Here is a 13,499-nt window from a genome sequence, read left to right as displayed (position 1 = left end):
AATTCTAAATCAACCTGGTAGACGTATATCAACAGAAGGACTATGATGTGTGGCCCAAGAAGGGATCACGGAAATGGCCATGTAGGCTTTGGTTCAGGATCACTCAAAACACATACTTAATTCATCACAATTTTTCGACCAAAGAGAACAAAGGAGACTAAATCAAAGGAGTTACCTGTGATGTACTGAGGAGAGAACAGAAAAACATGGCAACTCACAGAAAGATCATCAATTATTTGGACAGTGGCAGTGACATATCAGACTCAGAGCCTTTTTGCCGAGGAAGAGGATGATGATGTTTTAATTCATGAAATTTGCAGCAGCACATGTGATGAAGAAGGTTTTGAATCTTTCAAGACACAGTATACAATGTGTACAAGTTCTGGAAGAAGAGCAGGATCTTGGAAAAAATTCTTTTCCACAGATGTTGTATTGTATCTATGAACCGGTAATGGCCAGAGTTATCATTGAAAATTGAATCAATACTTACTCAAACAATGGGGTGTAATGACATTTTTTTATCTTGAAACGGGAGTCATCAATTTCTGGGGCATTGGCTAGGGGGTCACTTATTTTGACTGATGCACAGGAAGAATTGCCAGCCCCCCCCCCCGGCCATAATAACTGAACGTCCCCTAAGTTTTACTTTCATCAAGAACACGTGTTTGCGCTGGTTGCGTTTGCTGTTCACATATTACACCAATATCATAGATATTCATGCGTCAGAAATTAAGAACAACAAACTCACCAAGGCAATGCCTCGCCGGTTTTTTCAGCACTGGCTCCAGCCGGAATGCTTTCCCCTGGCACGAACATCGACCGTTTTAGTGTTCGGAGCAAGAACGTACCAAAGATCGTTGAAACCGCGCAGAAGAAAACTAAGAATAGAAGCCTTGTATCCAGTGTCCGCATGGTTTATCTCGGATCTGGGAACACAAAATATAGACAACTTGAGAAAATACACACTCAGAGAGCCAATTAATAATATGGTATGATATCTATGATATGATATGATATGATATGATATGATATGATATGATATGATATTACTTATCACGTGACAATTAAATAATAAAACATGACATAACGATTTGTTGCCTGCCTATAGGATCATGATCCTGAGCATTCTCTCGAATGCAACGAAGCTACGCGGATCGGATATAATGTATCGGAGAAGATTTCTCGAGAAGAATGCGCAATATTCGATCAAAGTCATTCGCTTTTCGCACATCCAATTCTGACAGTCAAGGCGTTGTCAAATCCTTTGTTTGCTATGATAAACTGGTTTGCATCAAGACAATCGGGGGCAAGACAGAATACAAAATCGACGAATCATCAGAAGCCAGGTTGTATCATACACCATTAGCATAGCAGTGTGGTCAAGGCCCGAAGAAAACACAGCTTTCATTTTTAATTTGGATCATTAGAGGACTGAAAACTAAACGAAACGATACAGATTCCATCTCACTATGTAACAGTCAAGATATTAATGGCTTGATAGAAACGTTCTGGACCAACAGAGATTCTGTTGATTTTTCAGAAAATTATGAATCTTTTAGCCGTTATGCGTCACGACGCAGACAAAAAAGACGTCCCCGTGGGGGAATACAAGAAACTACATGTAACTACTACTGTAGAAAATCGCGTATTTATTATTTTATTGTATTAAAATTCAAAATAGATATTCCTGACTACGGATATCAAAAAAAGAATATAAAACAGAAAAAAGTACGTCATTTTGATGGTTTACAATGCAAACAATGATACATGAAATAACCCTTTTAATCATATATGCTATGCCTGTATTGCCATTCTCCTATTGTTTAGCGGGTACTAATATCAATCTGTATTTTAACATGTTAAAATATAATTCATATTTTCACTGTAACTGAAAATACTTTCAATTACGCTTGCACATTGGTATGTTCATGCACAATAATAAAACAACTAAGCGAACAGAACTAATGACACTCCGAAATGTTATTTATAAGTATTGTCAAAATTTCAATGTTTGCTTTCAGTTTCGGAGCATATGAACAGTCTTACTAAAATCAATCAAAAAAACAAACAAGCAAACAACAAACAAACAAATTAACGAATTTGGAAATTTCTATTCATAGCGACCGACATCGCGACACCTGTCATCGTAAACGGTCCTGTATAGTGTTTCCATATCGTCTACATTGCTGACCACTACGGTCATGTCGCTGATGAAATACATAAATAATCCGTTCTTCACCATCGACCTATTGTCGCTCAGACTCAATTCCCACGAAGATTTTTAAATACCCTGTTATTGTAAACTCTCTTTTACAACATCTAACTTAGATTTTCAACAACTCTTTCAGTCTGGTTCTGTACCTGATATATTTAAGTTAGCCGTTGAAATTCTAAAAAAATCTTCGAACTGTTTCAAATTTGTCGTTTTTGTCAGAGATTCTAGAATGATTGTCGCTGACAGATTTAATACCTATATTGTCAGCCATTCATTAGATGAACCAATCTGCCTACAAGCAAAGACATAGTACTGAGACAGCTCTTTTAAAGGTTTAAAATGATGTTTTGCTTGCCACGATGATAAATGTGATGTTTTTTGGGGTTTACTTGACCTTTCTATTCTATTAGATCGTTTAAGAGACCACTTTGGTCTTTCTTGTTATGCATTTAAGTGGTTTGAGTCAAATCTTTCAAATTGAAGGCAGTGTGTTCCTATAAATTCCACTCAATCATCATTTCATCCACTTGATACTGGGGTACCTCAGGGATCAGTGTTAGGTCCAGTTTTCCAATGCTTATACCTCTCAACTCGGGAAACTAGTCGTCAGCCATTCATGTCTTTATAGTTCTTATGCTGATGATTCAACATTATATATGTCTTTCACCAGGGATAATGCCACCAGAATGATTTCGAATCTTGAAAATTGCATTTCAGATGTCAGACTCTAGACAAATTTTTTCACTTAAAACAAATGATAAAACAGAATTTTTAATGTTCTCCTCACATAGTCAATCAGATAGAAATATTACAGAAATTCGTATTGGGCATGCAAAAAATCCTGTTCTCTATCAGGCTAAAAGTCTTGGCGCCATCTTTGACTCTCATTTCACTCTAAGACCTCATCTGTCAGAGATGCTTTATCACGTATCGATTTCTGTAACTATCTGTTGTACAGACTTCCGGATAATTGAATTATTCAGATTCAACTTGCTCAAAACATAGCTACAAGAATTGTAACTCGTTCAAAAATTGCTCTTCATATCACTCCAGTTTTTTACCAGTTGCATTGGTTACCGATGACACAGCGAATGTTAGTCCTGACTTTTAAGTGTATTCATGGGCTTGTTCCCAGTTATATTTCAAATATGATCTCACTCTATGTTCCATGTCGTAACTTGAGGTCGGCTGATCAGTTCAGACTTTGTCCAGTACGATCGCGCACAAAGAAATATGAAGATCGTTTGTTCAGCGTGGCAGTTCCCATACTCTGGAACAGTCTTCCATTAGATATTTGGCGTTCCCGTATCCTGTCGACTTTTAAAACCAATGTTAAAACTTTCCATTTTAAACCCGCTGTTCAGACTTAGGTTTTAAATATTTTTCTAATTACTTTTTGTGATGTGTAAATTGCATTCAACGTCCTTGATCACTTTTATTGTGGATATTGATCTTTTATTTATATAAATTAATATATAATAATAGAAATTATTCTTATTCTTATTCTTATTCTTATTCTTATTCTTCTTATTATTATTATTGTACTTGGGCCTCAGCCCAAGTACATTTGTTTTCATTCCGTGGGGAAAAACTCTGTAAGGTATAACCATTTCTGGCTGAGACCAGGGAGGGCAAAATGTCTTGGCTTCATCTTTCTTGGCATAATAAATGGCGTAATGATGTTAACTGAAAGGAAGTGCTGCTCTCAGCCAGTCTTGAATAAGTGAGATATGAATATTAATGCTTCTCCATCTGAGTTTTTGCCACAAAATCTTCTGAATATAATCAAAATGTGCATCGAAATGCAACAATTAATGCACCCTCCGTTTCCTAGGCGATGGCACGACCCTTGCTACACCCACTGGACGAGCCAAAGTGGGAGGGGTAATTTCAGTTTGGTCGAACAAGAGGGCTCGAGACCAGAATTTAACATTTAAACTTGAAACATGTTTAATCGCTGACAAGATGTGGACTAGTGTTAATCACAGTAAAAGTGTGAAAAGGAAAGATTTTATATCCCGGACACAATGAAAAACATTACGACTGGAAACTGTACCCCTAGTTGAGAATAGTAATGCCCACAGCGATGGAGAACACTTATCCTTGAGCTGAGAAAACCAGACCATCATTTCGAAATAGAGCTGCAGATTCGAGAAGCTCGTTCAAAATAGCTAGGTACACCCCATAAAGGGGTGGTTTCGAGTTTTGAGGGCAAATTTCGCCTCCTTCATATAGAAATCGTACGTTTGTTTTTCCAGGAGAACACACCATTTGACACAAAATTTGCATGTAAAGGGGTCGCCAGTAAGCACGTGGTCAAATCTGGCATAAGAAACAATATGAAATGTTGGGTAAAGCCAGTCCAAAATAAACTGATTTGAACTTTTGTGTTTTGTAATTTATACCACTGCAGTAACATTACCTTTTTTTGACAACATCACACAATGTAATACGTTTTGAAACTGAATACTCCGACGTATTCTGTGTCTCCTTTGCTAAAAAATACGGTATGCCGATTACCATGTAAGGAGATGATGACGTCAAGACAGATTTGTAGTGCGTTTGGTCCTGGATGGTGCACGAAGTTTTGTCAAGGTAGCTTGTGTATTTATTTCCTAAATGGGAGAGATTAGGGTCGATCTAAACGAAGGCCGAAGAATGTTATGATACTCTAAGCGAGCTGAACTCTAACGCGAATGGTTGGATAATTTGGAGGATGTCTAGAATGATCTCGCCTCATTAAGATTATTTGGCGGGCAGTATTGAATTTCAACTGCGTCACAAGTTTGCGAAATGAGTATTCCGTCGAACGGTCAACGAACGATATTTTAGAATCTGGAGACATGGCACATCGCATTATTTTAAAAAAGATTTAAGAAGCAATGATTTTGTCGAAAATTCTGAAAAAAATATAGGAAGATTTGATCGCGAACACATTTTTACTTGAGGTCAACTAGCCCTGCGTACGATGCTGTGTGTTCCGCTACAGCTAATCGCCCCGCTCACCACAGCCCTGCAAAGACCCGTACGTAGGGTCGGTGACTTCAAATCCATTTTGGGACTTGACGTAAAAAGCCAAATTACTGCCGAAATTCAGCGTTCTTGGGCCCAAGTCGTATCCCAGCCTACCTCAGCGACTCGATCGCTTCCAAAAATGACAGTCTTTTATTCACTTCTCGTAAATAACCGTCGATGTCGGCAACTCTCTCGCTAGCCCTGCGTACGATGCTGCGTGTTAGCTGTAGCACATAGCATCGTACGCAAGGCTAGTAGGCGAGCGGCGAATCCACAAAAAGGGCCTTATTTTAGGAGTTTAATGTACCCACCTTACATACGGCCACATCATACGTCATTTGAAAGCTTTTTACTCTACTTTAAGAATATTGACGATGGTGGAGCTGCCAAGTAGGGCCATAATCCCCTAATTTGCATAATTCACACGGGTATCCAATTTCCATAACTGTGATATAAAATTATAAAATTCACTGTTAACTATTGTAAACATACTTTTAAACTATCGAGTGATATATCAAATGAAAGGTATTTGCATGTAGAATACAACTTTGATATCCAAAGACATATTTAAATTGATTTCACTGAAATATTTTCATATTTATATTGAAAATAATATTTTCCTCTCTTGAATAACAATATTTTAAAAATTTTAACACATACAGCTACAACATACAGCTACATCATACATCATTTGAAAGCTTATTATCTCTACTACAAGAAAATTGACAATGTTGAACTGTCAAGTACGGCCATAGCCCCTAATTTGCATAATTTACAAGGGTATCCAATTTGCATAAATGCAATATAAAATTACAAATTCATTGTTCACTACTCTAAACATACTTTTAAATACTTTTTAACTATCGAATGATATGTCAAATGAAAGGTATTTGAATGTAGAATACGAAATGGTTATCGAAAGAGATATTTAAATTGGTTTCACTGAAATATTTTCATATTTATATTGAAAAAATATTTTCCCCTTTTGAATAACAATATTATAAATATTTCATCATATACAGCCACATCATACAGCCATACCATACGTTATTTGAAAGCTTATTATCTCTTATTCAAGAAAATTGACAATGTTGAACTATCAAGTAAGGCCGTATTCCTAAATTTGCATAATTTACACAGGTAAGCAATTTGCATAAATGCATGTAAATTAGAGAATTCATTAACTATTCTAGACATACTTCTAAACTATCGAGTGATGTATCAAATGAAAAGTACTTGCATGTAAAAAACAAAATTGACATCCAAAGAGATATACAAAGTGGTTTTACTGAAATATTTTTATATTTGTAGTGAAAAAAGTTATTTTCCCCTTTTGAATAACGGTATTTTAAAAATTTTAACAGCAGTATCAATGCAACCACATGCATTATGATGTGCAAAAAGTGCATAGAACACGGAGAAAAAACAGCTAAAATGAGACCTGAAATGAATATTTTGTTTGTTTAATGTATGTTTCAAACATATGAATAGCTCTTCTTGTCTGCATTATTATCCGATACCGACGTCTAGTTTTTATAGGTCAGAGAGTGTTTATCCAAACATGCCCTTAGTATGGAGTATAATATACCCATTCACAGCATATGAAAACCTTTTAATGTTACTCAATTATACCAACATTTTCTTGTATTGATTTTTAACATAAATGTTAATGATTTGAACGCCGACATGTTTTCGTAAAGATGTGTTGGGAAAATATCACCAATTACTATTAAGTCCAAACGACACTATTGTAGTTGTTGCAAAGTAACTATGTAGCCGAAACAATGTGTGACAGTAAGCTGTAGTCAAAGTATGATTCAAGATCCAAGTCATTCATAGCGATACAGTGTCATGCATTTCCAGTACATCTAGTAATTCTACAAATTCATCATCCTCTTCTTAAACAGTTTTGTCATGAGTAAAAGGGTTGCCACACTTATAGCTGCCTTGTGCGTTGAAGATTAGTTTGACAGCAGACACAACTGGTGACATGTAATAAAAGAAAGCAACTCCACACATCGTTCATATCTTATAGTTGTTTGAATTTTGTGTATGTTATGTTTGGCTGTTTTGTGTAAAGTGTTGATTTGCCATGGCGAGACGTACCCCTAATCTACGTATCCTGCCCTGAACCCGCACTGGAGTGGAGAGACTACTGTGACACTGCGATCCTTTGATGCTACCTTTCGAGAATAGAGTTGTCTTCATCAGTCGCTTAAAATTCATTTTCGGTTGGTGAAACGTGTGCACTACTTGGCCACGTTGTTTCACTGAAGTTAAGTTTGTTCAAGTAAGGAAGCTAGAATGTCTACCGTTTCGGTCTGGTTGTGTTTGTGTATGCTCATGTGAATCGGAGATCGAGCTGTTGTAGGTTTTGTTTGGCATAGGTGTAACGCTTATATTTCTGTTTCATATGTATGTGATTAGGCTACGTTCACAAATAATGGTGGGGCCGGTGAGGGGCGGAGGAATTCGGGTGGAATCGAAATTTTGAGGGATAGTAGAGGAGCACTTGAAAGTTTTGATCTGCCTATAGGGGACCTGAAAATATTTTGGTTCCCTTTTACTTTTTGCGATTCCAAGGTTTCGAAGGCAATTCAATGAAAATCGAATAACAATTAAATGTAATCCAATTGTTCTAAAGTTAGTAATAATCAAACAAGATCTAAAATTACTTTTACTTTTTATTTTTACTTCATTACTTTTATCTCGAAAAAAATATCGTATTTTGTACCGTATTGTTGTGGGCAGGCATAATTGTTCTCATGTATCGTAATGTTGCCGTTTGATTGCATGAACTGTTTTGTGTGTGTGTTCGTAAGTCGAGAATGTTAATTTGTTGCATCGATGACCTTCACAGATAATGAGGTCTAAAGATGTGATTTTTTGAGAAGAGCTTCGTCAGCTTCGAAAATTTCAGAGTAGGATGCATTTTTTATGTTTGATATGAATTTATAAGCTCGTCTTGGGTTCCAATGAAATCATACATTGTCTCTGAATCTCAGTCAGAGCGATATTTGTTCTGTGTGTTGCTGAATTATTCTTATATTGTATATATTTTATTCTATTTTGCATAATGTGGGCATTACTCGTATTTACTGCACAATTTTATGAATATTAAAAATAAGTCAAGATATTGGCTATTTAAATGAAAATATTCAATAAGAATATTTTAGATACGTGTTTGGAATTCAGAGTTCTATTCTACGTGCCAATACCTTTCATTTGATGTATCACTCGATAGTTTAAAAGCGAAGAGTACTTAACAATGGATTTTTATAATTTTATATCGGACTCATGCAAATTAGTTACCCATGTGCAATATGCAAATTAAATAATTACGGCTTTATTTTGCAGCTGCATATCGTCAATTTTCGTGAAGCAGAGGTAATAGGCTTTCAAGTGACGTATAATGTGGCTGTATGATGTAGTTGTATGTGTTAAAATTATTAAAATATCGTTATCCAAAAGGGGAAAAATTTTTTTTCGATGTAATGATGGAAAAAATTCAATAAAATCATTTTAATATCTCTTTGGGTATCTATTTTGTATTCTACATGCAAATACCTTTCATTTGATATATCACTCGATAGTTTAAAGTATGCTTAGAGTAGTTAATAAATCCCTTATTTTACATCACATTTCTGTAATTTGTGTACCACTGTGAATTATGCAAATTAGGAGATACGGCCGTACTTGACAGCTCAACACTGTCAATTTTCCTGAAGTAGAGATAATAAGCTTTCAAATGACGTATGATGTGGCTGTATGATGTGGCTGTATGTATTAAATTTTTTAAAATATTGTTATTCAAAAGGGGAAAATATTTTTTCAATATAAATATGAATATATTTCAGTGAAATCAATTTAAATATGTCTTTGGATATCCAAGTTGTATTCTACATGCAAATACCTTTCATTTGATATATCACTCGATAGTTTAAAAGTATGTTTCGAATAGTTAAAAGTAAGTTTCTGATTTTACAACGCATTTATGCAAATTGGGTACCCGTGTAAATTGTGCAAATTAGGGGCTATGGCCCTACTTGACAGCTCAACATTGTCCATTTTCATAAAGTAGAGATAATAAGCTTTCAAATGACGTATGATGTGGTTGTATGATGTGGCTGCATGTGTTAAAATTTTTAAAATATTTTTATTCAAAACGGGAAAATAATTTTTTCACAATAAATATGGAAATATTTCAGTAAAATCGATTTAAATATCTCTTTACATATCCATGTCGTATTCTACATGCAAATATCTTTCATTTGATATATCACTCGATAGTTTAAAAGTATGTTTAGAGTAGTTAACAATGACATTTCTAATTTTATATCGCATTTATGCAAATTGGATACCCGTGTGAATTATGCAAATTAGGGGGTTATGGCCCTACTTGGCAGCTCCACATCGTCAATTTTCTTGAAGTAGAGATAATAAGCTTTCAAATGACGTATGATGTGGCCGTATGTAAGGTGGGTACATTAAGTGTGAAAAATAGGTGAGTCTGCTGCTCGCCTATAGGGGTCAACATGGGGTCGCAGCCATGTTGCCTCAAAACTTATTTCTGTCTGCACTCAAAACTCAAAAAATGTCGGATATGAACCTGAAAAATCGATGCAATTTTGTCAAACTTCGGCGAAATTTCAGCCTATAGACAAAATTTCATCCAGGTAAGGTAAATTTACTGAAATTTGATCGACAAATAATCCTGAGCTTGACGTGACAGCTCGCCTTCTCCGGGAAGTCAAGTATCCAGCTGCCCATACACAGTTGCCCATGATATGGCCAGGTTTATGAGATTGTTTTCAAGCGACAGCGGCAGACCGTACGGGGCTCTGGATATTAACCTACCGCCGGTGTAGCTGTACTGTTGCGTTGTTTTTAGTGCCCACGGACGAAGTCCTGGGGGAGTTATAGGTTTGGTCATGTCAGTCCGTCCGTCCGTCCGTTCACGCAGATATCTCAGACATGCCCTGGTCAATTTCTTTCAAACTTTGCACAAGAATAGTACCCAACCCCATACAGATGCACGTCGATTTGTTTCACAATGCGATCGAATTTGGCCGTGTTAGAGGACTTTTTAGTTTACACCTCCATAGACTCCCATCTATAAGGCAGTTCTCCATAGACTCCCATGTATAAGGCCAAGAAAAATAAAAATTTAGTTTCTCATCGTATTCATATTGCCTAAAGGATGCAGTGACACAGTTTTTTGTCCCCACGGATAAAGTCCAGGGGGCTTATAGATTGGGTCATATCTGTCCGTGAGTCCATCAGTGAGTCCAACGGTTCACGCAGATATCTCAGACATTTTGACAAAATATCATGTGACCTTGGTGACCTTTGACCTCAAATATACATTATTGTCCATAACTCAGTAACCACAAGTGCTAAACCTTTCATATTTGGTATGATGGGACACCTTATGACGCCACATATTGTACCCCATTAATTATGCGCATATCTAATTTTGAGCGAGCAAATAGAGCTAGAGGTCTGATTTTTGGTATATATGGATAAGTTAACAATATAATTTGTTTGACAAAACGTCACGTGACCTCAATGACCTTTGACTTCAAATATACATATTTGTCCACAACTCAGTAACCACAAGTGCTACATCCTTCATATTTGGTATGATAGGACACCTTATGACACCACATATTGTACCTCATTAATTATGCGCATATCTTATTTTGAGCGAGCCAATAGAGCTAGAGGTCTGATTTTTTGCTCACATGTTGACACACGTGGGCATATGTCGCAGCGATGTCTGTCTGTCTGTGTGTCTGTGTGTCTGTCTGTCTGTCTGTCTGTCTGTGTGTCTGTCTGTCTGTCTGTCTGTCTGTCTGTCTGTCTGTGTGCTCAATATCTCAAAAACGGCTCATCAGATCAGAATCAAATCTGGTACATAGATTCAGTTTGCAAATGGCAAGAACTGATTAGTTTTTGGTGGGTATGGCTTGCTTACTTTTTGCTCATTTGCATAATTAATGATTTTAGAAAAAACGGCTATACATTGAGACCGACTGCACACAATTTGATGAGATTTGCTACAAATGTTGATCACATCAAGATATATCAGCTGTGCAAGTTATTAAGGGGTGACGTGAAAGATAATGACTAATTTGCATATTTAATGAAATCTACTAATTAGGCATACATATCTGAATTTACTCGATCAAAATTGACGAAACTTGGTATGCATATTGAGGATACTATGATTTAACATTACTGAAAGTCAATAAGCATTTTTACCTCATCCAAATCCTAATTTCCATATTTAATGACCTTTTGAAATTAAGGATATATATTTGAATTTACATGACCAAAATTGATGAAACTTGCTATGTACATTAAAGATACTATGATACATCATTATTAAATGTCATAACCCATTTTTACTTCAGCCAATTCCTAATTTGCATATTTTATGAACTTTCCTAATTAGGGGTATTTATCTGAATTGACAAGACCAAAGTTGACGAAAGTGGCTATGTACATTAAAGATACTATGAAAGAACATTATTGAAAGTCATTAAGCATTTGAACTTTAGCCAATTCCTTATTTGCATATTTAATGAACTTTCATAATCAGGGATATTTATCTGTGTTGAGTAGACCAAAGAAAATGAGGGATATATATTTGAATTTACATGACCAAAATTGATAAAACTTGCTATGTACATTAAAGATACTATTATGTAGGCTAACATTATTGAAAGGCATTAAGCATTTTTGCTTCAGCCAATTCCTAATTTGTGTATTTAATGAACTTTCCTAATTAGGGATATATACTTGGATTTATTTGATCAAAGTTGGCATAACATGCTATGTATATTGATGATTATACCAGGTTATACCAATATTGATAGTCATTTCACACTTAAGTTTTCGTGTCAGCTAATTTATAGTTTGCATATCTAATGAGCTTTCAAAGTTTGGAATATATAGTTTGAAGGACTTGACCAAAGGCATGCAATTACACTTGCTATATAAAGAGGTGATACAATGACAGCAGTCAAAGAAATTAATTATTTCTATTTCAGCTAATTGCGTATTTGAATACTTAATGACTTATAGAGTTAATCCCTGGTGAATATTGTTCATCATCTTGATCATAATACTTTCAATGAAGTTGCAAACATGTGGCAAAGGTTCAAATTTACACATATAATGCCACACGTGAGCATTTACAGTTCATATCTGGTTGGTATATAGGAATAACTTAGCAATACAATTATTATGACAAAATGTGACGTGACCTCAATGACCTTTGACCTCAAATATATATATTTGTCCACAACTCAGTAACCACAAGTGCTACATCCTTCATATTTGGTATGATAAGACACCTTATGACACCACATATTGTACCTCATTAATTATGCGCATATCTAATTTTGAGCGAGCCAATAGAGCTAGAGGTCTGATTTTTCGTATATAGGAATAACTTAGCAATACAATTATTTTGACAAAATGTGACGTGACCTCAATGACCTTTGACCTCAAATATATATATTTGTCCACAACTCAGTAACCACAAGTGCTACACCCTTCATATTTGGTATGATGGGACACCTTATGACACCACATATTGTACCTCATTAATTATGCGCATATCTAATTCTGAGCAAGCCAATAGAGCTGGATGTCCGATTTTTGGTATATAGGGATAACTATAGGGTAGAAATCTAAATATGCCCATCTAAATATTAGACATCTACCATCGAGAACAAAAGAAATTTGCTGTAATTTGAATATTTAAGGAGTTTAAGCAATTTCCACTATAAATAAAGAACCCCGGCCTCAAACTCCACAAAAGTTGCTGGACATATTTTGCCGTTGTCATGCCATTGCTTCGTTTAAAAACCAGTTAATCAAATGCCAAATTGACAGGTGGAAATTCGAGACCATATTTGAAAAGTAGTATATATTGTCCTCAAAATTACTCTATCACGGCCCAAGTACTCATTGCCTTCAGCAATACTGCCTTGTTATTATTATTATTATTATGCAAATCAGCATATACATGTGACATCAAAATGCTAAATGTCTTTCCCCGCTGTGTGTAATCATATAATCAAAAGTGCAAAATTCATAAACTTTTGTCATATTCTTCCTCCATTCCTACCTGTCCCTAATTGGTAAAAAAATTTAATATGCAAACTACCAAACCCATAGTATCTTCAGTGTACATGGCATTTTGTCAACTTTGGTCGTCTATACAAACATATATTCCTAATAAGGAAAATCACGTTAA

The 13,499-nt window shown here is 35.6% G+C and overlaps 1 protein-coding gene across 1 annotated transcript in view; it reads right to left on the bottom strand.

Moving 5' to 3' along the window:
• LOC139131680 (ribonucleoside-diphosphate reductase large subunit-like) overlaps positions 1-13,499 on the bottom strand; it is a 296,454-nt gene that overhangs the window by 202,214 nt on the left and 80,741 nt on the right. The window contains exon 2 of the mRNA XM_070697848.1: positions 8,108-8,123. The gene's annotated coding sequence lies outside the window, so the exon portion shown is untranslated. The remainder of the gene's footprint in view (positions 1-8,107; positions 8,124-13,499) is intronic.

This window comes from Ptychodera flava, chromosome 4 (assembly GCF_041260155.1).
Source record: "Ptychodera flava strain L36383 chromosome 4, AS_Pfla_20210202, whole genome shotgun sequence".
Taxonomy (NCBI): Eukaryota; Metazoa; Hemichordata; class Enteropneusta; family Ptychoderidae; genus Ptychodera; species Ptychodera flava.
The sequence above is the reverse complement of the archived record's forward strand: the minus strand, read 5'-3'. Positions and strand labels throughout refer to the sequence as shown.